At 50.1% G+C, this 24,070-nt stretch overlaps 21 non-coding genes across 21 annotated transcripts; 14 read left to right on the top strand and 7 right to left on the bottom strand.

The window, feature by feature from the left end:
• Positions 1 to 1,501: 1,501 nt before the first annotated feature.
• Trnap-ugg (transfer RNA proline (anticodon UGG)) lies at positions 1,502 to 1,573 on the top strand. The gene has a single exon. It is a non-coding gene; the product is annotated as a tRNA-Pro (tRNA).
• A 602-nt stretch (positions 1,574 to 2,175) lies between these two features.
• On the bottom strand, positions 2,176 to 2,248 carry Trnav-uac (transfer RNA valine (anticodon UAC)). Its single transcript has one exon. It is a non-coding gene; the product is annotated as a tRNA-Val (tRNA).
• Positions 2,249 to 2,483: 235 nt separating this feature from the next.
• Positions 2,484 to 2,555, top strand: Trnap-cgg (transfer RNA proline (anticodon CGG)). Its single transcript has one exon. It is a non-coding gene; the product is annotated as a tRNA-Pro (tRNA).
• A 2,087-nt stretch (positions 2,556 to 4,642) lies between these two features.
• Trnap-ugg (transfer RNA proline (anticodon UGG)) lies at positions 4,643 to 4,714 on the top strand. The gene has a single exon. It is a non-coding gene; the product is annotated as a tRNA-Pro (tRNA).
• Positions 4,715 to 5,316: 602 nt separating this feature from the next.
• Trnav-uac (transfer RNA valine (anticodon UAC)) lies at positions 5,317 to 5,389 on the bottom strand. The gene has a single exon. It is a non-coding gene; the product is annotated as a tRNA-Val (tRNA).
• Positions 5,390 to 5,624: 235 nt separating this feature from the next.
• Trnap-cgg (transfer RNA proline (anticodon CGG)) lies at positions 5,625 to 5,696 on the top strand. The gene has a single exon. It is a non-coding gene; the product is annotated as a tRNA-Pro (tRNA).
• Positions 5,697 to 7,784: 2,088 nt separating this feature from the next.
• Trnap-ugg (transfer RNA proline (anticodon UGG)) lies at positions 7,785 to 7,856 on the top strand. Its single transcript has one exon. It is a non-coding gene; the product is annotated as a tRNA-Pro (tRNA).
• A 602-nt stretch (positions 7,857 to 8,458) lies between these two features.
• Trnav-uac (transfer RNA valine (anticodon UAC)) lies at positions 8,459 to 8,531 on the bottom strand. The gene has a single exon. It is a non-coding gene; the product is annotated as a tRNA-Val (tRNA).
• A 235-nt stretch (positions 8,532 to 8,766) lies between these two features.
• On the top strand, positions 8,767 to 8,838 carry Trnap-cgg (transfer RNA proline (anticodon CGG)). The gene has a single exon. It is a non-coding gene; the product is annotated as a tRNA-Pro (tRNA).
• A 2,562-nt stretch (positions 8,839 to 11,400) lies between these two features.
• Trnap-ugg (transfer RNA proline (anticodon UGG)) lies at positions 11,401 to 11,472 on the top strand. The gene has a single exon. It is a non-coding gene; the product is annotated as a tRNA-Pro (tRNA).
• Positions 11,473 to 12,074: 602 nt separating this feature from the next.
• Positions 12,075 to 12,147, bottom strand: Trnav-uac (transfer RNA valine (anticodon UAC)). Its single transcript has one exon. It is a non-coding gene; the product is annotated as a tRNA-Val (tRNA).
• A 235-nt stretch (positions 12,148 to 12,382) lies between these two features.
• Trnaq-cug (transfer RNA glutamine (anticodon CUG)) lies at positions 12,383 to 12,454 on the top strand. Its single transcript has one exon. It is a non-coding gene; the product is annotated as a tRNA-Gln (tRNA).
• A 2,100-nt stretch (positions 12,455 to 14,554) lies between these two features.
• On the top strand, positions 14,555 to 14,626 carry Trnap-ugg (transfer RNA proline (anticodon UGG)). Its single transcript has one exon. It is a non-coding gene; the product is annotated as a tRNA-Pro (tRNA).
• A 602-nt stretch (positions 14,627 to 15,228) lies between these two features.
• Trnav-uac (transfer RNA valine (anticodon UAC)) lies at positions 15,229 to 15,301 on the bottom strand. Its single transcript has one exon. It is a non-coding gene; the product is annotated as a tRNA-Val (tRNA).
• Positions 15,302 to 15,536: 235 nt separating this feature from the next.
• On the top strand, positions 15,537 to 15,608 carry Trnap-cgg (transfer RNA proline (anticodon CGG)). Its single transcript has one exon. It is a non-coding gene; the product is annotated as a tRNA-Pro (tRNA).
• Positions 15,609 to 17,695: 2,087 nt separating this feature from the next.
• On the top strand, positions 17,696 to 17,767 carry Trnap-ugg (transfer RNA proline (anticodon UGG)). Its single transcript has one exon. It is a non-coding gene; the product is annotated as a tRNA-Pro (tRNA).
• Positions 17,768 to 18,369: 602 nt separating this feature from the next.
• Trnav-uac (transfer RNA valine (anticodon UAC)) lies at positions 18,370 to 18,442 on the bottom strand. Its single transcript has one exon. It is a non-coding gene; the product is annotated as a tRNA-Val (tRNA).
• Positions 18,443 to 18,677: 235 nt separating this feature from the next.
• Trnap-cgg (transfer RNA proline (anticodon CGG)) lies at positions 18,678 to 18,749 on the top strand. Its single transcript has one exon. It is a non-coding gene; the product is annotated as a tRNA-Pro (tRNA).
• Positions 18,750 to 21,324: 2,575 nt separating this feature from the next.
• On the top strand, positions 21,325 to 21,396 carry Trnap-ugg (transfer RNA proline (anticodon UGG)). The gene has a single exon. It is a non-coding gene; the product is annotated as a tRNA-Pro (tRNA).
• A 602-nt stretch (positions 21,397 to 21,998) lies between these two features.
• Positions 21,999 to 22,071, bottom strand: Trnav-uac (transfer RNA valine (anticodon UAC)). Its single transcript has one exon. It is a non-coding gene; the product is annotated as a tRNA-Val (tRNA).
• Positions 22,072 to 22,306: 235 nt separating this feature from the next.
• Trnap-cgg (transfer RNA proline (anticodon CGG)) lies at positions 22,307 to 22,378 on the top strand. The gene has a single exon. It is a non-coding gene; the product is annotated as a tRNA-Pro (tRNA).
• The last annotated feature ends 1,692 nt before the right edge of the window (positions 22,379 to 24,070 follow it).

The following is a 24,070-nucleotide window of genomic DNA, read 5'->3' as shown; positions in this document are numbered from 1 at the left end:
GTATTTCGCATTCGTGTGAAACAATCGACAGCACCCTTGACTGCCTGAATGCCATGTCGAATAAGAGCTCAAGAAGTCATCGGAAACGCTCGAGGGAGAGTCCTCAGCAGCATCTGCTGCTCTTTCTTTCCTTACGAGATACCGTCGATTCGCGCAGTCGTTATTGCAAAAGATGTCACCAAAGGCGATCGCTTCGTTAGCGGCACGGCGCCTGGGCTCGGCGGCAGCTCTACATGGAGGCACCAGCAGCCCCAGCCCCTCCAGGCCGCCGCCGGCGCCACAGCGCAAGGAGTCGGCGCCCGCCCTGCAATGCCCCCTGTCGTTGCACATTCCACCCGCCTTTTATCCTCTCCATGCCTGACTCACTACCCTAAATGACGCTGCAGTCGACGTGCTTATTACTATCGCTTTTGGAAGAACCAAGGCGCAGTATTCTAGTGACGAACCGGTATTGCAAATTTGGATTAAGTAAAAATTTATTGTGTGGTCGAGCGACACCCCCGTCTCGCTCTTCCTAGATGATCGCTGCTGCGCGGAGTAACTCCTAGCGCGCCGATGGCTTCAGAGTTGGTCTTCTCGAAGTTTTGCTTTTGCACTGCATTCCGCAATCTTATAGTTACGTGCTTCGGTTTCCCGACGTTCTTGTGTTTAGTGCGTTCGGCTTCTCTTAACCCTTAGCCACCGCTTGCCGAAATTTCCACACTGTCATCTGTCGATCTGCAGAGCTCGATGAAAGTACCGCGGCCGTTCCTGAGCTCGTGAAACGGCCGAATCTGTAGTTGTTTCCAGATCTCTCCCACACAACGGCCTCCCGGAAGCTTGGATTACAGGAGTACGCCACTACTCCCAGCCGCTGAATTACCTTTGAAGCAGAATGACATGAGCTACACGCAGCTCCGATTTTTTTTTTTTTTTTTTTTTTTTTTTTTTTTTTTTTTTTTTTTTGGTGTCTGACCTACTTTGAAAGATTTTGTAGTCGATTTACTTACCACTATCGCTGTTGGAAGGAGGAAACCACGTGATAATCACACAGTATTCTAGAGACGATCAGGTAATGAAAATTTAGAATAAGTAAAACAGTATCAAAAGAAGTTGTGTGGTGGAGCGGCACATGCAATTCACGCTTCCTAGATGATCGTTGCTGCATAGAATAATTCTTTTGTCTGTGGCGTCTTCAGTATTCGTCTTCTGGAAGTTTTGCTTGCAGTATATTCTTCAATATTTTCATTATGAGTTGGTGCTTGCTTTCCCGATGTTATTTTGTTTAGTGCATTCGCCTTCTCTTAACCCTGAGAAACCACATACGGAAACTGAGGCACTGCCGGCTGTTCATAAGCAGAGTTCGATGAAGTTATTTCGCTTTTTATTCGGCGCCTTTAATATTCTTCTCATCAGTGGTGAGTGCTGCCTGCAGAAAGCGCTTATCTTGCGAATTCACGTGAAAGTTTGTGTTCCCTGGGAGATGCACTACTTGTGATTAGCTTGAGTGGTGCGGGCAGGTGGCTCGTTGGTCTAGGGGTATGATTCCTGCTTTGGGTGCAGGAGGTCCCGGGTTCAAATCCCGGACGAGCCCTGCCATTTTGACCGTGCTGAAGAGTAGGTGGAACTCAGTCCCGGTTGCAGCTCCTCAATGAAGAGTAAGACGCCTGTTATATCACGTGGATATAACAAGAATCCGGCACCAGTAAAGTACGTAGGTGGAATTCGGTAGAAAGGCAGACGGTAATTTTTCTTGCAACGGAAAACAAGGTTGTCTTTGCGGAATATGTGCACCGTGAGTGGAGATTCAGCTTGATTGTGCGACAGTCTACCTTCATCTTACTAGCGACGGCAACAACCAATGGGTGGGACGTAAGACTGAGCGTGGCTAAGAGTTTCTCATTATTAGTTACCTTCACACTTTGTCACAGCCGTGACAAGGCGAGTAGCGCGAGCTCAGGATAGCCAGTAGGAAGCGCACCTGAAGTAGCCCTGAAGAACCGGGTTGTATATTTTGCCAGCCATAATGGAGCTAGGGCCGTTCTCAGTTACCAAATACCGGTGCAATAAGAGAGCAACAGTATTTGACAGTAAAATGACGCCCTATCCATCTAGAATATGACATTGATTGTCTCTGCATACGCATCCGTGAGGTCATCCCGGAAATGAAATCCGATATACGGATTAAAATTGTTGTGTTCCCGCCCGGGATCGAACCGGGAACCTTCTGCGTGTAAAGCAGACGTGATAGCCGCTACACCACGGAAACGACGGTTCGTCTGATGTGCCACCCGGAGACTCGTGGTAGCAACAGTTTTCCTTCTGTGTTAGCAAGGGCATCGGCTACGAGCTCCCTCCGATTCGTGAGGTTCCTATAGTACAAGAAGTCGATGAAAACAATCCAACCGCGACAGCCAGAGAGAACGCTGGGTGAGCTGCAGCCGTACATGGTGAGACCATCAACGGTGGCGTCATTCACATGCAGTGTGTTTTCGGAACGAACAGGCTCGTTGGTCTAGGGGTATGATTCCTGCTTCGGGTGCAGGAGGTCCCGGGTTCAAATCCCGGACGAGCCCTTGCGTTTTGTACAACGGTGTGCTAACAAACCGCATGGCGGCGGCTGTTTCGCGCATTTCCAGGCCTCCAAGTCAGCGCTAAATCCGACAACCAGTTCTGAAACAGTTTCATTTGAGCCATGTGCACCCTGCTGGTGGAACGTTTGAAGTTGATTTAAATGGTCACAGTAGAGATCGTAGCAAGTGTCTTGCTGAGTGCGACGAAAACTTGTTTCCGCCCGCAATCGAACCGGGGACCTTGTGCGTGTTAGGCAGACGTTATAACCGCTACACCACGGAAACTGCTACGCTCTGCCCTCCACATGTGATACAACTTGTAGGACGATCGCCATTGTGGCGTAAAAATCACTTTGCGGAAACGCACAATGCCGGTATTTCGCATTCGTGTGAAACAATCGACAGCACCCTTGACTGCCTGAATGCCATGTCGAATAAGAGCTCAAGAAGTCATCGGAAACGCTCGAGGGAGAGTCCTCAGCAGCATCTGCTGCTCTTTCTTACCTTACGAGATACCGTCGATTCGCGCAGTCGTTATTGCAAAAGATGTCACCAAAGGCGATCGCTTCGTTAGCGGCACGGCGCCTGGGCTCGGCGGAAACGCACAATGCCGGTATTTCGCATTCGTGTGAAACAATCGACAGCACCCTTGACTGCCTGAATGCCATGTCTAATAAGAGCTCAAGAAGTCATCGGAAACGCTCGAGGGAGAGTCCTCAGCAGCATCTGCTGCTCTTTCTTTCCTTACGAGATACCGTCGATTCGCGCAGTCGTTATTGCAAAAGATGTCACCAAAGGCGATCGCTTCGTTAGCGGCACGGCGCCTGGGCTCGGCGGCAGCTCTACATGGAGGCACCAGCAGCCCCAGCCCCTCCAGGCCGCCGCCGGCGCCACAGCGCAAAGAGCCGGCGCCCGCCCTGCAATGCCCCCTGTCGTTGCACATTCCACCCGCCTTTTATCCTCTCCATGTCTGACTCACTACCCTAAATGACGCTGCAGTCGACGTGCTTATTACTATCGCTTTTGGAAGAACCAAGGCGCAGTATTCTAGTGACGAACCGGTATTGCAAATTTGGATTAAGTAAAAATTTATTGTGTGGTCGAGCGACACCCCCGTCTCGCTCTTCCTAGATGATCGCTGCTGCGCGGAGTAACTCCTAGCGCGCCGATGGCTTCAGAGTTGGTCTTCTCGAAGTTTTGCTTTTGCACTGCATTCCGCAATCTTATAGTTACGTGCTTCGGTTTCCCGACGTTCTTGTGTTTAGTGCGTTCGGCTTCTCTTAACCCTTAGCCACCGCTTGCCGAAATTTCCACACTGTCATCTGTCGATCTGCAGAGCTCGATGAAAGTACCGCTGCCGTTCCTGAGCTCGTGAAACGGCCGAATCTGTAGTTGTTTCCAGATCTCTCCCACACAACGGCCTCCCGGAAGCTTGGATTACAGGAGTACGCCACTACTCCCAGCCGCTGAATTACCTTTGAAGCAGAATGACATGAGCTACACGCAGCTCCGATTTTTTTTTTTTTTTTTTTTTGGTGTCTGACCTACTTTGAAAGATTTTGTAGTCGATTTACTTACCACTATCGCTGTTGGAAGGAGGAAACCACGTGATAATCACACAGTATTCTAGAGACGATCAGGTAATGAAAATTTAGAATAAGTAAAACAGTATCAAAAGAAGTTGTGTGGTGGAGCGGCACATGCAATTCACGCTTCCTAGATGATCGTTGCTGCATAGAATAATTCTTTTGTCTGTGGCGTCTTCAGTATTCGTCTTCTGGAAGTTTTGCTTGCAGTATATTCTTCAATATTTTCATTATGAGTTGGTGCTTGCTTTCCCGATGTTATTTTGTTTAGTGCATTCGCCTTCTCTTAACCCTGAGAAACCACATACGGAAACTGAGGCACTGCCGGCTGTTCATAAGCAGAGTTCGATGAAGTTATTTCGCTTTTTATTCGGCGCCTTTAATATTCTTCTCATCAGTGGTGAGTGCTGCCTGCAGAAAGCGCTTATCTTGCGAATTCACGTGAAAGTTTGTGTTCCCTGGGAGATGCACTACTTGTGATTAGCTTGAGTGGTGCGGGCAGGTGGCTCGTTGGTCTAGGGGTATGATTCCTGCTTTGGGTGCAGGAGGTCCCGGGTTCAAATCCCGGACGAGCCCTGCCATTTTGACCGTGCTGAAGAGTAGGTGGAACTCAGTCCCGGTTGCAGCTCCTCAATGAAGAGTAAGACGCCTGTTATATCACGTGGATATAACAAGAATCCGGCACCAGTAAAGTACGTAGGTGGAATTCGGTAGAAAGGCAGACGGTAATTTTTCTTGCAACGGAAAACAAGGTTGTCTTTGCGGAATATGTGCACCGTGAGTGGAGATTCAGCTTGATTGTGCGACAGTCTACCTTCATCTTACTAGCGACGGCAACAACCAATGGGTGGGACGTAAGACTGAGCGTGGCTAAGAGTTTCTCATTATTAGTTACCTTCACACTTTGTCACAGCCGTGACAAGGCGAGTAGCGCGAGCTCAGGATAGCCAGTAGGAAGCGCACCTGAAGTAGCCCTGAAGAACCGGGTTGTATATTTTGCCAGCCATAATGGAGCTAGGGGCGTTCTCAGTTACCAAATACCGGTGCAATAAGAGAGCAACAGTATTTGACAGTAAAATGACGCCCTATCCATCTAGAATATGACATTGATTGTCTCTGCATACGCATCCGTGAGGTCATCCCGGAAATGAAATCCGATATACGGATTAAAATTGTTGTGTTCCCGCCCGGGATCGAACCGGGGACCTTCTGCGTGTAAAGCAGACGTGATAACCGCTACACCACGGAAACGACGGTTCGTCTGATGTGCCACCCGGAGACTCGTGGTAGCAACAGTTTTCCTTCTGTGTTAGCAAGGGCATCGGCTACGAGCTCCCTCCGATTCGTGAGGTTCCTATAGTACAAGAAGTCGATGAAAACAATCCAACCGCGACAGCCAGAGAGAACGCTGGGTGAGCTGCAGCCGTACATGGTGAGACCATCAACGGTGGCGTCATTCACATGCAGTGTGTTTTCGGAACGAACAGGCTCGTTGGTCTAGGGGTATGATTCCTGCTTCGGGTGCAGGAGGTCCCGGGTTCAAATCCCGGACGAGCCCTTGCGTTTTGTACAACGGTGTGCTAACAAACCGCATGGCGGCGGCTGTTTCGCGCATTTCCAGGCCTCCAAGTCAGCGCTAAATCCGACAACCAGTTCTGAAACAGTTTCATTTGAGCCATGTGCACCCTGCTGGTGGAACGTTTGAAGTTGATTTAAATGGTCACAGTAGAGATCGTAGCAAGTGTCTTGCTGAGTGCGACGAAAACTTGTTTCCGCCCGCAATCGAACCGGGGACCTTGTGCGTGTTAGGCAGACGTTATAACCGCTACACCACGGAAACTGCTACGCTCTGCCCTCCACATGTGATACAACTTGTAGGACGATCGCCATTGTGGCGTAAAAATCACTTTGCGGAAACGCACAATGCCGGTATTTCGCATTCGTGTGAAACAATCGACAGCACCCTTGACTGCCTGAATGCCATGTCGAATAAGAGCTCAAGAAGTCATCGGAAACGCTCGAGGGAGAGTCCTCAGCAGCATCTGCTGCTCTTTCTTTCCTTACGAGATACCGTCGATTCGCGCAGTCGTTATTGCAAAAGATGTCACCAAAGGCGATCGCTTCGTTAGCGGCACGGCGCCTGGGCTCGGCGGAAACGCACAATGCCGGTATTTCGCATTCGTGTGAAACAATCGACAGCACCCTTGACTGCCTGAATGCCATGTCGAATAAGAGCTCAAGAAGTCATCGGAAACGCTCGAGGGAGAGTCCTCAGCAGCATCTGCTGCTCTTTCTTTCCTTACGAGATACCGTCGATTCGCGCAGTCGTTATTGCAAAAGATGTCACCAAAGGCGATCGCTTCGTTAGCGGCACGGCGCCTGGGCTCGGCGGCAGCTCTACATGGAGGCACCAGCAGCCCCAGCCCCTCCAGGCCGCCGCCGGCGCCACAGCGCAAGGAGTCGGCGCCCGCCCTGCAATGCCCCCTGTCGTTGCACATTCCACCCGCCTTTTATCCTCTCCATGTCTGACTCACTACCCTAAATGACGCTGCAGTCGACGTGCTTATTACTATCGCTTTTGGAAGAACCAAGGCGCAGTATTCTAGTGACGAACCGGTATTGCAAATTTGGATTAAGTAAAAATTTATTGTGTGGTCGAGCGACACCCCCGTCTCGCTCTTCCTAGATGATCGCTGCTGCGCGGAGTAACTCCTAGCGCGCCGATGGCTTCAGAGTTGGTCTTCTCGAAGTTTTGCTTTTGCACTGCATTCCGCAATCTTATAGTTACGTGCTTCGGTTTCCCGACGTTCTTGTGTTTAGTGCGTTCGGCTTCTCTTAACCCTTAGCCACCGCTTGCCGAAATTTCCACACTGTCATCTGTCGATCCGCAGAGCTCGATGAAAGTACCGCGGCCGTTCCTGAGCTCGTGAAACGGCCGAATCTGTAGTTGTTTCCAGATCTCTCCCACACAACGGCCTCCCGGAAGCTTGGATTACAGGAGTACGCCACTACTCCCAGCCGCTGAATTACCTTTGAAGCAGAATGACATGAGCTACACGCAGCTCCGATTTTTTTTTTTTTTTTTTTTTTGGTGTCTGACCTACTTTGAAAGATTTTGTAGTCGATTTACTTACCACTATCGCTGTTGGAAGGAGGAAACCACGTGATAATCACACAGTATTCTAGAGACGATCAGGTAATGAAAATTTAGAATAAGTAAAACAGTATCAAAAGAAGTTGTGTGGTGGAGCGGCACATGCAATTCACGCTTCCTAGATGATCGTTGCTGCATAGAATAATTCTTTTGTCTGTGGCGTCTTCAGTATTCGTCTTCTGGAAGTTTTGCTTGCAGTATATTCTTCAATATTTTCATTATGAGTTGGTGCTTGCTTTCCCGATGTTATTTTGTTTAGTGCATTCGCCTTCTCTTAACCCTGAGAAACCACATACGGAAACTGAGGCACTGCCGGCTGTTCATAAGCAGAGTTCGATGAAGTTATTTCGCTTTTTATTCGGCGCCTTTAATATTCTTCTCATCAGTGGTGAGTGCTGCCTGCAGAAAGCGCTTATCTTGCGAATTCACGTGAAAGTTTGTGTTCCCTGGGAGATGCACTACTTGTGATTAGCTTGAGTGGTGCGGGCAGGTGGCTCGTTGGTCTAGGGGTATGATTCCTGCTTTGGGTGCAGGAGGTCCCGGGTTCAAATCCCGGACGAGCCCTGCCATTTTGACCGTGCTGAAGAGTAGGTGGAACTCAGTCCCGGTTGCAGCTCCTCAATGAAGAGTAAGACGCCTGTTATATCACGTGGATATAACAAGAATCCGGCACCAGTAAAGTACGTAGGTGGAATTCGGTAGAAAGGCAGACGGTAATTTTTCTTGCAACGGAAAACAAGGTTGTCTTTGCGGAATATGTGCACCGTGAGTGGAGATTCAGCTTGATTGTGCGACAGTCTACCTTCATCTTACTAGCGACGGCAACAACCAATGGGTGGGACGTAAGACTGAGCGTGGCTAAGAGTTTCTCATTATTAGTTACCTTCACACTTTGTCACAGCCGTGACAAGGCGAGTAGCGCGAGCTCAGGATAGCCAGTAGGAAGCGCACCTGAAGTAGCCCTGAAGAACCGGGTTGTATATTTTGCCAGCCATAATGGAGCTAGGGGCGTTCTCAGTTACCAAATACCGGTGCAATAAGAGAGCAACAGTATTTGACAGTAAAATGACGCCCTATCCATCTAGAATATGACATTGATTGTCTCTGCATACGCATCCGTGAGGTCATCCCGGAAATGAAATCCGATATACGGATTAAAATTGTTGTGTTCCCGCCCGGGATCGAACCGGGGACCTTCTGCGTGTAAAGCAGACGTGATAACCGCTACACCACGGAAACGACGGTTCGTCTGATGTGCCACCCGGAGACTCGTGGTAGCAACAGTTTTCCTTCTGTGTTAGCAAGGGCATCGGCTACGAGCTCCCTCCGATTCGTGAGGTTCCTATAGTACAAGAAGTCGATGAAAACAATCCAACCGCGACAGCCAGAGAGAACGCTGGGTGAGCTGCAGCCGTACATGGTGAGACCATCAACGGTGGCGTCATTCACATGCAGTGTGTTTTCGGAACGAACAGGCTCGTTGGTGTAGGGGTATGATTCCTGCTTCGGGTGCAGGAGGTCCCGGGTTCAAATCCCGGACGAGCCCTTGCGTTTTGTACAACGGTGTGCTAACAAACCGCATGGCGGCGGCTGTTTCGCGCATTTCCAGGCCTCCAAGTCAGCGCTAAATCCGACAACCAGTTCTGAAACAGTTTCATTTGAGCCATGTGCACCCTGCTGGTGGAACGTTTGAAGTTGATTTAAATGGTCACAGTAGAGATCGTAGCAAGTGTCTTGCTGAGTGCGACGAAAACTTGTTTCCGCCCGCAATCGAACCGGGGACCTTGTGCGTGTTAGGCAGACGTTATAACCGCTACACCACGGAAACTGCTACGCTCTGCCCTCCACATGTGATACAACTTGTAGGACGATCGCCATTGTGGCGTAAAAATCACTTTGCGGAAACGCACAATGCCGGTATTTCGCATTCGTGTGAAACAATCGACAGCACCCTTGACTGCCTGAATGCCATGTCGAATAAGAGCTCAAGAAGTCATCGGAAACGCTCGAGGGAGAGTCCTCAGCAGCATCTGCTGCTCTTTCTTTCCTTACGAGATACCGTCGATTCGCGCAGTCGTTATTGCAAAAGATGTCACCAAAGGCGATCGCTTCGTTAGCGGCACGGCGCCTGGGCTCGGCGGAAACGCACAATGCCGGTATTTCGCATTCGTGTGAAACAATCGACAGCACCCTTGACTGCCTGAATGCCATGTCGAATAAGAGCTCAAGAAGTCATCGGAAACGCTCGAGGGAGAGTCCTCAGCAGCATCTGCTGCTCTTTCTTTCCTTACGAGATACCGTCGATTCGCGCAGTCGTTATTGCAAAAGATGTCACCAAAGGCGATCGCTTCGTTAGCGGCACGGCGCCTGGGCTCGGCGGAAACGCACAATGCCGGTATTTCGCATTCGTGTGAAACAATCGACAGCACCCTTGACTGCCTGAATGCCATGTCGAATAAGAGCTCAAGAAGTCATCGGAAACGCTCGAGGGAGAGTCCTCAGCAGCATCTGCTGCTCTTTCTTTCCTTACGAGATACCGTCGATTCGCGCAGTCGTTATTGCAAAAGATGTCACCAAAGGCGATCGCTTCGTTAGCGGCACGGCGCCTGGGCTCGGCGGAAACGCACAATGCCGGTATTTCGCATTCGTGTGAAACAATCGACAGCACCCTTGACTGCCTGAATGCCATGTCGAATAAGAGCTCAAGAAGTCATCGGAAACGCTCGAGGGAGAGTCCTCAGCAGCATCTGCTGCTCTTTCTTTCCTTACGAGATACCGTCGATTCGCGCAGTCGTTATTGCAAAAGATGTCACCAGAGGCGATCGCTTCGTTAGCGGCACGGCGCCTGGGCTCGGCGGCAGCTCTACATGGAGGCACCAGCAGCCCCAGCCCCTCCAGGCCGCCGCCGGCGCCACAGCGCAAGGAGTCGGCGCCCGCCCTGCAATGCCCCCTGTCGTTGCACATTCCACCCGCCTTTTATCCTCTCCATGTCTGACTCACTACCCTAAATGACGCTGCAGTCGACGTGCTTATTACTATCGCTTTTGGAAGAACCAAGGCGCAGTATTCTAGTGACGAACCGGTATTGCAAATTTGGATTAAGTAAAAATTTATTGTGTGGTCGAGCGACACCCCCGTCTCGCTCTTCCTAGATGATCGCTGCTGCGCGGAGTAACTCCTAGCGCGCCGATGGCTTCAGAGTTGGTCTTCTCGAAGTTTTGCTTTTGCACTGCATTCCGCAATCTTATAGTTACGTGCTTCGGTTTCCCGACGTTCTTGTGTTTAGTGCGTTCGGCTTCTCTTAACCCTTAGCCACCGCTTGCCGAAATTTCCACACTGTCATCTGTCGATCTGCAGAGCTCGATGAAAGTACCGCGGCCGTTCCTGAGCTCGTGAAACGGCCGAATCTGTAGTTGTTTCCAGATCTCTCCCACACAACGGCCTCCCGGAAGCTTGGATTACAGGAGTACGCCACTACTCCCAGCCGCTGAATTACCTTTGAAGCAGAATGACATGAGCTACACGCAGCTCCGATTTTTTTTTTTTTTTTTTGGTGTCTGACCTACTTTGAAAGATTTTGTAGTCGATTTACTTACCACTATCGCTGTTGGAAGGAGGAAACCACGTGATAATCACACAGTATTCTAGAGACGATCAGGTAATGAAAATTTAGAATAAGTAAAACAGTATCAAAAGAAGTTGTGTGGTGGAGCGGCACATGCAATTCACGCTTCCTAGATGATCGTTGCTGCATAGAATAATTCTTTTGTCTGTGGCGTCTTCAGTATTCGTCTTCTGGAAGTTTTGCTTGCAGTATATTCTTCAATATTTTCATTATGAGTTGGTGCTTGCTTTCCCGATGTTATTTTGTTTAGTGCATTCGCCTTCTCTTAACCCTGAGAAACCACATACGGAAACTGAGGCACTGCCGGCTGTTCATAAGCAGAGTTCGATGAAGTTATTTCGCTTTTTATTCGGCGCCTTTAATATTCTTCTCATCAGTGGTGAGTGCTGCCTGCAGAAAGCGCTTATCTTGCGAATTCACGTGAAAGTTTGTGTTCCCTGGGAGATGCACTACTTGTGATTAGCTTGAGTGGTGCGGGCAGGTGGCTCGTTGGTCTAGGGGTATGATTCCTGCTTTGGGTGCAGGAGGTCCCGGGTTCAAATCCCGGACGAGCCCTGCCATTTTGACCGTGCTGAAGAGTAGGTGGAACTCAGTCCCGGTTGCAGCTCCTCAATGAAGAGTAAGACGCCTGTTATATCACGTGGATATAACAAGAATCCGGCACCAGTAAAGTACGTAGGTGGAATTCGGTAGAAAGGCAGACGGTAATTTTTCTTGCAACGGAAAACAAGGTTGTCTTTGCGGAATATGTGCACCGTGAGTGGAGATTCAGCTTGATTGTGCGACAGTCTACCTTCATCTTACTAGCGACGGCAACAACCAATGGGTGGGACGTAAGACTGAGCGTGGCTAAGAGTTTCTCATTATTAGTTACCTTCACACTTTGTCACAGCCGTGACAAGGCGAGTAGCGCGAGCTCAGGATAGCCAGTAGGAAGCGCACCTGAAGTAGCCCTGAAGAACCGGGTTGTATATTTTGCCAGCCATAATGGAGCTAGGGGCGTTCTCAGTTACCAAATACCGGTGCAATAAGAGAGCAACAGTATTTGACAGTAAAATGACGCCCTATCCATCTAGAATATGACATTGATTGTCTCTGCATACGCATCCGTGAGGTCATCCCGGAAATGAAATCCGATATACGGATTAAAATTGTTGTGTTCCCGCCCGGGATCGAACCGGGGACCTTCTGCGTGTAAAGCAGACGTGATAACCGCTACACCACGGAAACGACGGTTCGTCTGATGTGCCACCCGGAGACTCGTGGTAGCAACAGTTTTCCTTCTGTGTTAGCAAGGGCATCGGCTACGAGCTCCCTCCGATTCGTGAGGTTCCTATAGTACAAGAAGTCGATGAAAACAATCCAACCGCGACAGCCAGAGAGAACGCTGGGTGAGCTGCAGCCGTACATGGTGAGACCATCAACGGTGGCGTCATTCACATGCAGTGTGTTTTCGGAACGAACAGGCTCGTTGGTGTAGGGGTATGATTCCTGCTTCTGGTGCAGGAGGTCCCGGGTTCAAATCCCGGACGAGCCCTTGCGTTTTGTACAACGGTGTGCTAACAAACCGCATGGCGGCGGCTGTTTCGCGCATTTCCAGGCCTCCAAGTCAGCGCTAAATCCGACAACCAGTTCTGAAACAGTTTCATTTGAGCCATGTGCACCCTGCTGGTGGAACGTTTGAAGTTGATTTAAATGGTCACAGTAGAGATCGTAGCAAGTGTCTTGCTGAGTGCGACGAAAACTTGTTTCCGCCCGCAATCGAACCGGGGACCTTGTGCGTGTTAGGCAGACGTTATAACCGCTACACCACGGAAACTGCTACGCTCTGCCCTCCACATGTGATACAACTTGTAGGACGATCGCCATTGTGGCGTAAAAATCACTTTGCGGAAACGCACAATGCCGGTATTTCGCATTCGTGTGAAACAATCGACAGCACCCTTGACTGCCTGAATGCCATGTCGAATAAGAGCTCAAGAAGTCATCGGAAACGCTCGAGGGAGAGTCCTCAGCAGCATCTGCTGCTCTTTCTTTCCTTACGAGATACCGTCGATTCGCGCAGTCGTTATTGCAAAAGATGTCACCAAAGGCGATCGCTTCGTTAGCGGCACGGCGCCTGGGCTCGGCGGAAACGCACAATGCCGGTATTTCGCATTCGTGTGAAACAATCGACAGCACCCTTGACTGCCTGAATGCCATGTCGAATAAGAGCTCAAGAAGTCATCGGAAACGCTCGAGGGAGAGTCCTCAGCAGCATCTGCTGCTCTTTCTTTCCTTACGAGATACCGTCGATTCGCGCAGTCGTTATTGCAAAAGATGTCACCAAAGGCGATCGCTTCGTTAGCGGCACGGCGCCTGGGCTCGGCGGCAGCCAGCTCTACATGGAGGCACCAGCAGCCCCAGCCCCTCCAGGCCGCCGCCGGCGCCACAGCGCAAGGAGTCGGCGCCCGCCCTGCAATGCCCCCTGTCGTTGCACATTCCACCCGCCTTTTATCCTCTCCATGTCTGACTCACTACCCTAAATGACGCTGCAGTCGACGTGCTTATTACTATCGCTTTTGGAAGAACCAAGGCGCAGTATTCTAGTGACGAACCGGTATTGCAAATTTGGATTAAGTAAAAATTTATTGTGTGGTCGAGCGACACCCCCGTCTCGCTCTTCCTAGATGATCGCTGCTGCGCGGAGTAACTCCTAGCGCGCCGATGGCTTCAGAGTTGGTCTTCTCGAAGTTTTGCTTTTGCACTGCATTCCGCAATCTTATAGTTACGTGCTTCGGTTTCCCGACGTTCTTGTGTTTAGTGCGTTCGGCTTCTCTTAACCCTTAGCCACCGCTTGCCGAAATTTCCACACTGTCATCTGTCGATCTGCAGAGCTCGATGAAAGTACCGCGGCCGTTCCTGAGCTCGTGAAACGGCCGAATCTGTAGTTGTTTCCAGATCTCTCCCACACAACGGCCTCCCGGAAGCTTGGATTACAGGAGTACGCCACTACTCCCAGCCGCTGAATTACCTTTGAAGCAGAATGACATGAGCTACACGCAGCTCCGATTTTTTTTTTTTTTTTTTTTTTTTTTTTTTGGTGTCTGACCTACTTTGAAAGATTTTGTAGTCGATTTACTTACCACTATCGCTGTTGGAAGGAGGAAACCACGTGATAATCACACAGTATTCTAGAGACGATCAGGTAATGAAAATTTAGAATAAGTAAAACAGTATCAAAAGAAGTTGTGTGGTGGAGCGGCACATGCAATTCACGCTTCCTAGATGATCGTTGCTGCATAGAATAATTCTTTTGTCTGTGGCGTCTTCAGTATTCGTCTTCTGGAAGTTTTGCTTGCAGTATATTCTTCAATATTTTCATTATGAGTTGGTGCTTGCTTTCCCGATGTTATTTTGTTTAGTGCATTCGCCTTCTCTTAACCCTGAGAAACCACATACGGAAACTGAGGCACTGCCGGCTGTTCATAAGCAGAGTTCGATGAAGTTATTTCGCTTTTTATTCGGCGCCTTTAATATTCTTCTCATCAGTGGTGAGTGCTGCCTGCAGAAAGCGCTTATCTTGCGAATTCACGTGAAAGTTTGTGTTCCCTGGGAGATGCACTACTTGTGATTAGCTTGAGTGGTGCGGGCAGGTGGCTCGTTGGTCTAGGGGTATGATTCCTGCTTTGGGTGCAGGAGGTCCCGGGTTCAAATCCCGGACGAGCCCTGCCATTTTGACCGTGCTGAAGAGTAGGTGGAACTCAGTCCCGGTTGCAGCTCCTCAATGAAGAGTAAGACGCCTGTTATATCACGTGGATATAACAAGAATCCGGCACCAGTAAAGTACGTAGGTGGAATTCGGTAGAAAGGCAGACGGTAATTTTTCTTGCAACGGAAAACAAGGTTGTCTTTGCGGAATATGTGCACCGTGAGTGGAGATTCAGCTTGATTGTGCGACAGTCTACCTTCATCTTACTAGCGACGGCAACAACCAATGGGTGGGACGTAAGACTGAGCGTGGCTAAGAGTTTCTCATTATTAGTTACCTTCACACTTTGTCACAGCCGTGACAAGGCGAGTAGCGCGAGCTCAGGATAGCCAGTAGGAAGCGCACCTGAAGTAGCCCTGAAGAACCGGGTTGTATATTTTGCCAGCCATAATGGAGCTAGGGGCGTTCTCAGTTACCAAATACCGGTGCAATAAGAGAGCAACAGTATTTGACAGTAAAATGACGCCCTATCCATCTAGAATATGACATTGATTGTCTCTGCATACGCATCCGTGAGGTCATCCCGGAAATGAAATCCGATATACGGATTAAAATTGTTGTGTTCCCGCCCGGGATCGAACCGGGAACCTTCTGCGTGTAAAGCAGACGTGATAGCCGCTACACCACGGAAACGACGGTTCGTCTGATGTGCCACCCGGAGACTCGTGGTAGCAACAGTTTTCCTTCTGTGTTAGCAAGGGCATCGGCTACGAGCTCCCTCCGATTCGTGAGGTTCCTATAGTACAAGAAGTCGATGAAAACAATCCAACCGCGACAGCCAGAGAGAACGCTGGGTGAGCTGCAGCCGTACATGGTGAGACCATCAACGGTGGCGTCATTCACATGCAGTGTGTTTTCGGAACGAACAGGCTCGTTGGTCTAGGGGTATGATTCCTGCTTCGGGTGCAGGAGGTCCCGGGTTCAAATCCCGGACGAGCCCTTGCGTTTTGTACAACGGTGTGCTAACAAACCGCATGGCGGCGGCTGTTTCGCGCATTTCCAGGCCTCCAAGTCAGCGCTAAATCCGACAACCAGTTCTGAAACAGTTTCATTTGAGCCATGTGCACCCTGCTGGTGGAACGTTTGAAGTTGATTTAAATGGTCACAGTAGAGATCGTAGCAAGTGTCTTGCTGAGTGCGACGAAAACTTGTTTCCGCCCGCAATCGAACCGGGGACCTTGTGCGTGTTAGGCAGACGTTATAACCGCTACACCACGGAAACTGCTACGCTCTGCCCTCCACATGTGATACAACTTGTAGGACGATCGCCATTGTGGCGTAAAAATCACTTTGCGGAAACGCACAATGCCGGTATTTCGCATTCGTGTGAAACAATCGACAGCACCCTTGACTGCCTGAATGCCATGTCGAATAAGAGCTCAAGAAGTCATCGGAAACGCTCGAGGGAGAGTCCTCAGCAGCATCTGCTGCTCTTTCTTACCTTACGAGATACCGTCGATTCGCGCAGTCGTTATTGCAAAAGATGTCACCAAAGGCGATCGCTTCGTTAGCGGCACGGCGCCTGGGCTCGGCGGAAACGCACAATGCCGGTATTTCGCATTCGTGTGAAACAATCGACAGCACCCTTGACTGCCTGAATGCCATGTCTAATAAGAGCTCAAGAAGTCATCGGAAACGCTCGAGGGAGAGTCCTCAGCAGCATCTGCTGCTCTTTCTTTCCTTACGAGATACCGTCGATTCGCGCAGTCGTTATTGCAAAAGATGTCACCAAAGGCGATCGCTTCGTTAGCGGCACGGCGCCTGGGCTCGGCGGCAGCTCTACATGGAGGCACCAGCAGCCCCAGCCCCTCCAGGCCGCCGCCGGCGCCACAGCGCAAAGAGCCGGCGCCCGCCCTGCAATGCCCCCTGTCGTTGCACATTCCACCCGCCTTTTATCCTCTCCATGTCTGACTCACTACCCTAAATGACGCTGCAGTCGACGTGCTTATTACTATCGCTTTTGGAAGAACCAAGGCGCAGTATTCTAGTGACGAACCGGTATTGCAAATTTGGATTAAGTAAAAATTTATTGTGTGGTCGAGCGACACCCCCGTCTCGCTCTTCCTAGATGATCGCTGCTGCGCGGAGTAACTCCTAGCGCGCCGATGGCTTCAGAGTTGGTCTTCTCGAAGTTTTGCTTTTGCACTGCATTCCGCAATCTTATAGTTACGTGCTTCGGTTTCCCGACGTTCTTGTGTTTAGTGCGTTCGGCTTCTCTTAACCCTTAGCCACCGCTTGCCGAAATTTCCACACTGTCATCTGTCGATCTGCAGAGCTCGATGAAAGTACCGCTGCCGTTCCTGAGCTCGTGAAACGGCCGAATCTGTAGTTGTTTCCAGATCTCTCCCACACAACGGCCTCCCGGAAGCTTGGATTACAGGAGTACGCCACTACTCCCAGCCGCTGAATTACCTTTGAAGCAGAATGACATGAGCTACACGCAGCTCCGATTTTTTTTTTTTTTTTTTTTTGGTGTCTGACCTACTTTGAAAGATTTTGTAGTCGATTTACTTACCACTATCGCTGTTGGAAGGAGGAAACCACGTGATAATCACACAGTATTCTAGAGACGATCAGGTAATGAAAATTTAGAATAAGTAAAACAGTATCAAAAGAAGTTGTGTGGTGGAGCGGCACATGCAATTCACGCTTCCTAGATGATCGTTGCTGCATAGAATAATTCTTTTGTCTGTGGCGTCTTCAGTATTCGTCTTCTGGAAGTTTTGCTTGCAGTATATTCTTCAATATTTTCATTATGAGTTGGTGCTTGCTTTCCCGATGTTATTTTGTTTAGTGCATTCGCCTTCTCTTAACCCTGAGAAACCACATACGGAAACTGAGGCACTGCCGGCTGTTCATAAGCAGAGTTCGATGAAGTTATTTCGCTTTTTATTCGGCGCCTTTAATATTCTTCTCATCAGTGGTGAGTGCTGCCTGCAGAAAGCGCTTATCTTGCGAATTCACGTGAAAGTTTGTGTTCCCTGGGAGATGCACTACTTGTGATTAGCTTGAGTGGTGCGGGCAGGTGGCTCGTTGGTCTAGGGGTATGATTCCTGCTTTGGGTGCAGGAGGTCCCGGGTTCAAATCCCGGACGAGCCCTGCCATTTTGACCGTGCTGAAGAGTAGGTGGAACTCAGTCCCGGTTGCAGCTCCTCAATGAAGAGTAAGACGCCTGTTATATCACGTGGATATAACAAGAATCCGGCACCAGTAAAGTACGTAGGTGGAATTCGGTAGAAAGGCAGACGGTAATTTTTCTTGCAACGGAAAACAAGGTTGTCTTTGCGGAATATGTGCACCGTGAGTGGAGATTCAGCTTGATTGTGCGACAGTCTACCTTCATCTTACTAGCGACGGCAACAACCAATGGGTGGGACGTAAGACTGAGCGTGGCTAAGAGTTTCTCATTATTAGTTACCTTCACACTTTGTCACAGCCGTGACAAGGCGAGTAGCGCGAGCTCAGGATAGCCAGTAGGAAGCGCACCTGAAGTAGCCCTGAAGAACCGGGTTGTATATTTTGCCAGCCATAATGGAGCTAGGGGCGTTCTCAGTTACCAAATACCGGTGCAATAAGAGAGCAACAGTATTTGACAGTAAAATGACGCCCTATCCATCTAGAATATGACATTGATTGTCTCTGCATACGCATCCGTGAGGTCATCCCGGAAATGAAATCCGATATACGGATTAAAATTGTTGTGTTCCCGCCCGGGATCGAACCGGGGACCTTCTGCGTGTAAAGCAGACGTGATAACCGCTACACCACGGAAACGACGGTTCGTCTGATGTGCCACCCGGAGACTCGTGGTAGCAACAGTTTTCCTTCTGTGTTAGCAAGGGCATCGGCTACGAGCTCCCTCCGATTCGTGAGGTTCCTATAGTACAAGAAGTCGATGAAAACAATCCAACCGCGACAGCCAGAGAGAACGCTGGGTGAGCTGCAGCCGTACATGGTGAGACCATCAACGGTGGCGTCATTCACATGCAGTGTGTTTTCGGAACGAACAGGCTCGTTGGTCTAGGGGTATGATTCCTGCTTCGGGTGCAGGAGGTCCCGGGTTCAAATCCCGGACGAGCCCTTGCGTTTTGTACAACGGTGTGCTAACAAACCGCATGGCGGCGGCTGTTTCGCGCATTTCCAGGCCTCCAAGTCAGCGCTAAATCCGACAACCAGTTCTGAAACAGTTTCATTTGAGCCATGTGCACCCTGCTGGTGGAACGTTTGAAGTTGATTTAAATGGTCACAGTAGAGATCGTAGCAAGTGTCTTGCTGAGTGCGACGAAAACTTGTTTCCGCCCGCAATCGAACCGGGGACCTTGTGCGTGTTAGGCAGACGTTATAACCGCTACACCACGGAAACTGCTACGCTCTGCCCTCCACATGTGATACAACTTGTAGGACGATCGCCATTGTGGCGTAAAAATCACTTTGCGGAAACGCACAATGCCGGTATTTCGCATTCGTGTGAAACAATCGACAGCACCCTTGACTGCCTGAATGCCATGTCGAATAAGAGCTCAAGAAGTCATCGGAAACGCTCGAGGGAGAGTCCTCAGCAGCATCTGCTGCTCTTTCTTTCCTTACGAGATACCGTCGATTCGCGCAGTCGTTATTGCAAAAGATGTCACCAAAGGCGATCGCTTCGTTAGCGGCACGGCGCCTGGGCTCGGCGGAAACGCACAATGCCGGTATTTCGCATTCGTGTGAAACAATCGACAGCACCCTTGACTGCCTGAATGCCATGTCGAATAAGAGCTCAAGAAGTCATCGGAAACGCTCGAGGGAGAGTCCTCAGCAGCATCTGCTGCTCTTTCTTTCCTTACGAGATACCGTCGATTCGCGCAGTCGTTATTGCAAAAGATGTCACCAAAGGCGATCGCTTCGTTAGCGGCACGGCGCCTGGGCTCGGCGGAAACGCACAATGCCGGTATTTCGCATTCGTGTGAAACAATCGACAGCACCCTTGACTGCCTGAATGCCATGTCGAATAAGAGCTCAAGAAGTCATCGGAAACGCTCGAGGGAGAGTCCTCAGCAGCATCTGCTGCTCTTTCTTTCCTTACGAGATACCGTCGATTCGCGCAGTCGTTATTGCAAAAGATGTCACCAAAGGCGATCGCTTCGTTAGCGGCACGGCGCCTGGGCTCGGCGGAAACGCACAATGCCGGTATTTCGCATTCGTGTGAAACAATCGACAGCACCCTTGACTGCCTGAATGCCATGTCGAATAAGAGCTCAAGAAGTCATCGGAAACGCTCGAGGGAGAGTCCTCAGCAGCATCTGCTGCTCTTTCTTTCCTTACGAGATACCGTCGATTCGCGCAGTCGTTATTGCAAAAGATGTCACCAGAGGCGATCGCTTCGTTAGCGGCACGGCGCCTGGGCTCGGCGGCAGCCAGCTCTACATGGAGGCACCAGCAGCCCCAGCCCCTCCAGGCCGCCGCCGGCGCCACAGCGCAAGGAGTCGGCGCCCGCCCTGCAATGCCCCCTGTCGTTGCACATTCCACCCGCCTTTTATCCTCTCCATGTCTGACTCACTACCCTAAATGACGCTGCAGTCGACGTGCTTATTACTATCGCTTTTGGAAGAACCAAGGCGCAGTATTCTAGTGACGAACCGGTATTGCAAATTTGGATTAAGTAAAAATTTATTGTGTGGTCGAGCGACACCCCCGTCTCGCTCTTCCTAGATGATCGCTGCTGCGCGGAGTAACTCCTAGCGCGCCGATGGCTTCAGAGTTGGTCTTCTCGAAGTTTTGCTTTTGCACTGCATTCCGCAATCTTATAGTTACGTGCTTCGGTTTCCCGACGTTCTTGTGTTTAGTGCGTTCGGCTTCTCTTAACCCTTAGCCACCGCTTGCCGAAATTTCCACACTGTCATCTGTCGATCTGCAGAGCTCGATGAAAGTACCGCGGCCGTTCCTGAGCTCGTGAAACGGCCGAATCTGTAGTTGTTTCCAGATCTCTCCCACACAACGGCCTCCCGGAAGCTTGGATTACAGGAGTACGCCACTACTCCCAGCCGCTGAATTACCTTTGAAGCAGAATGACATGAGCTACACGCAGCTCCGATTTTTTTTTTTTTTTTTTTTTTTTTTTGGTGTCTGACCTACTTTGAAAGATTTTGTAGTCGATTTACTTACCACTATCGCTGTTGGAAGGAGGAAACCACGTGATAATCACACAGTATTCTAGAGACGATCAGGTAATGAAAATTTAGAATAAGTAAAACAGTATCAAAAGAAGTTGTGTGGTGGAGCGGCACATGCAATTCACGCTTCCTAGATGATCGTTGCTGCATAGAATAATTCTTTTGTCTGTGGCGTCTTCAGTATTCGTCTTCTGGAAGTTTTGCTTGCAGTATATTCTTCAATATTTTCATTATGAGTTGGTGCTTGCTTTCCCGATGTTATTTTGTTTAGTGCATTCGCCTTCTCTTAACCCTGAGAAACCACATACGGAAACTGAGGCACTGCCGGCTGTTCATAAGCAGAGTTCGATGAAGTTATTTCGCTTTTTATTCGGCGCCTTTAATATTCTTCTCATCAGTGGTGAGTGCTGCCTGCAGAAAGCGCTTATCTTGCGAATTCACGTGAAAGTTTGTGTTCCCTGGGAGATGCACTACTTGTGATTAGCTTGAGTGGTGCGGGCAGGTGGCTCGTTGGTCTAGGGGTATGATTCCTGCTTTGGGTGCAGGAGGTCCCGGGTTCAAATCCCGGACGAGCCCTGCCATTTTGACCGTGCTGAAGAGTAGGTGGAACTCAGTCCCGGTTGCAGCTCCTCAATGAAGAGTAAGACGCCTGTTATATCACGTGGATATAACAAGAATCCGGCACCAGTAAAGTACGTAGGTGGAATTCGGTAGAAAGGCAGACGGTAATTTTTCTTGCAACGGAAAACAAGGTTGTCTTTGCGGAATATGTGCACCGTGAGTGGAGATTCAGCTTGATTGTGCGACAGTCTACCTTCATCTTACTAGCGACGGCAACAACCAATGGGTGGGACGTAAGACTGAGCGTGGCTAAGAGTTTCTCATTATTAGTTACCTTCACACTTTGTCACAGCCGTGACAAGGCGAGTAGCGCGAGCTCAGGATAGCCAGTAGGAAGCGCACCTGAAGTAGCCCTGAAGAACCGGGTTGTATATTTTGCCAGCCATAATGGAGCTAGGGGCGTTCTCAGTTACCAAATACCGGTGCAATAAGAGAGCAACAGTATTTGACAGTAAAATGACGCCCTATCCATCTAGAATATGACATTGATTGTCTCTGCATACGCATCCGTGAGGTCATCCCGGAAATGAAATCCGATATACGGATTAAAATTGTTGTGTTCCCGCCCGGGATCGAACCGGGGACCTTCTGCGTGTAAAGCAGACGTGATAACCGCTACACCACGGAAACGACGGTTCGTCTGATGTGCCACCCGGAGACTCGTGGTAGCAACAGTTTTCCTTCTGTGTTAGCAAGGGCATCGGCTACGAGCTCCCTCCGATTCGTGAGGTTCCTATAGTACAAGAAGTCGATGAAAACAATCCAACCGCGACAGCCAGAGAGAACGCTGGGTGAGCTGCAGCCGTACATGGTGAGACCATCAACGGTGGCGTCATTCACATGCAGTGTGTTTTCGGAACGAACAGGCTCGTTGGTCTAGGGGTATGATTCCTGCTTCGGGTGCAGGAGGTCCCGGGTTCAAATCCCGGACGAGCCCTTGCGTTTTGTACAACGGTGTGCTAACAAACCGCATGGCGGCGGCTGTTTCGCGCATTTCCAGGCCTCCAAGTCAGCGCTAAATCCGACAACCAGTTCTGAAACAGTTTCATTTGAGCCATGTGCACCCTGCTGGTGGAACGTTTGAAGTTGATTTAAATGGTCACAGTAGAGATCGTAGCAAGTGTCTTGCTGAGTGCGACGAAAACTTGTTTCCGCCCGCAATCGAACCGGGGACCTTGTGCGTGTTAGGCAGACGTTATAACCGCTACACCACGGAAACTGCTACGCTCTGCCCTCCACATGTGATACAACTTGTAGGACGATCGCCATTGTGGCGTAAAAATCACTTTGCGGAAACGCACAATGCCGGTATTTCGCATTCGTGTGAAACAATCGACAGCACCCTTGACTGCCTGAATGCCATGTCGAATAAGAGCTCAAGAAGTCATCGGAAACGCTCGAGGGAGAGTCCTCAGCAGCATCTGCTGCTCTTTCTTTCCTTACGAGATACCGTCGATTCGCGCAGTCGTTATTGCAAAAGATGTCACCAAAGGCGATCGCTTCGTTAGCGGCACGGCGCCTGGGCTCGGCGGAAACGCACAATGCCGGTATTTCGCATTCGTGTGAAACAATCGACAGCACCCTTGACTGCCTGAATGCCATGTCGAATAAGAGCTCAAGAAGTCATCGGAAACGCTCGAGGGAGAGTCCTCAGCAGCATCTGCTGCTCTTTCTTTCCTTACGAGATACCGTCGATTCGCGCAGTCGTTATTGCAAAAGATGTCACCAAAGGCGATCGCTTCGTTAGCGGCACGGCGCCTGGGCTCGGCGGAAACGCACAATGCCGGTATTTCGCATTCGTGTGAAACAATCGACAGCACCCTTGACTGCCTGAATGCCATGTCGAATAAGAGCTCAAGAAGTCATCGGAAACGCTCGAGGGAGAGTCCTCAGCAGCATCTGCTGCTCTTTCTTTCCTTACGAGATACCGTCGATTCGCGCAGTCGTTATTGCAAAAGATGTCACCAAAGGCGATCGCTTCGTTAGCGGCACGGCGCCTGGGCTCGGCGGCAGCCAGCTCTACATGGAGGCACCAGCAGCCCCAGCCCCTCCAGGCCGCCGCCGGCGCCACAGCGCAAGGAGTCGGCGCCCGCCCTGCAATGCCCCCTGTCGTTGCACATTCCACCCGCCTTTTATCCTCTCCATGTCTGACTCACTACCCTAAATGACGCTGCAGTCGACGTGCTTATTACTATCGCTTTTGGAAGAACCAAGGCGCAGTATTCTAGTGACGAACCGGTATTGCAAATTTGGATTAAGTAAAAATTTATTGTGTGGTCGAGCGACACCCCCGTCTCGCTCTTCCTAGATGATCGCTGCTGCGCGGAGTAACTCCTAGCGCGCCGATGGCTTCAGAGTTGGTCTTCTCGAAGTTTTGCTTTTGCACTGCATTCCGCAATCTTATAGTTACGTGCTTCGGTTTCCCGACGTTCTTGTGTTTAGTGCGTTCGGCTTCTCTTAACCCTTAGCCACCGCTTGCCGAAATTTCCACACTGTCATCTGTCGATCTGCAGAGCTCGATGAAAGTACCGCGGCCGTTCCTGAGCTCGTGAAACGGCCGAATCTGTAGTTGTTTCCAGATCTCTCCCACACAACGGCCTCCCGGAAGCTTGGATTACAGGAGTACGCC

The sequence above is a fragment of the Schistocerca nitens genome, chromosome 2 (genome assembly GCF_023898315.1).
Source record: "Schistocerca nitens isolate TAMUIC-IGC-003100 chromosome 2, iqSchNite1.1, whole genome shotgun sequence".
NCBI lineage: Eukaryota > Metazoa > Arthropoda > Insecta > Orthoptera > Acrididae > Schistocerca > Schistocerca nitens.
This window is presented reverse-complemented; position numbering and strand designations above follow the sequence as displayed.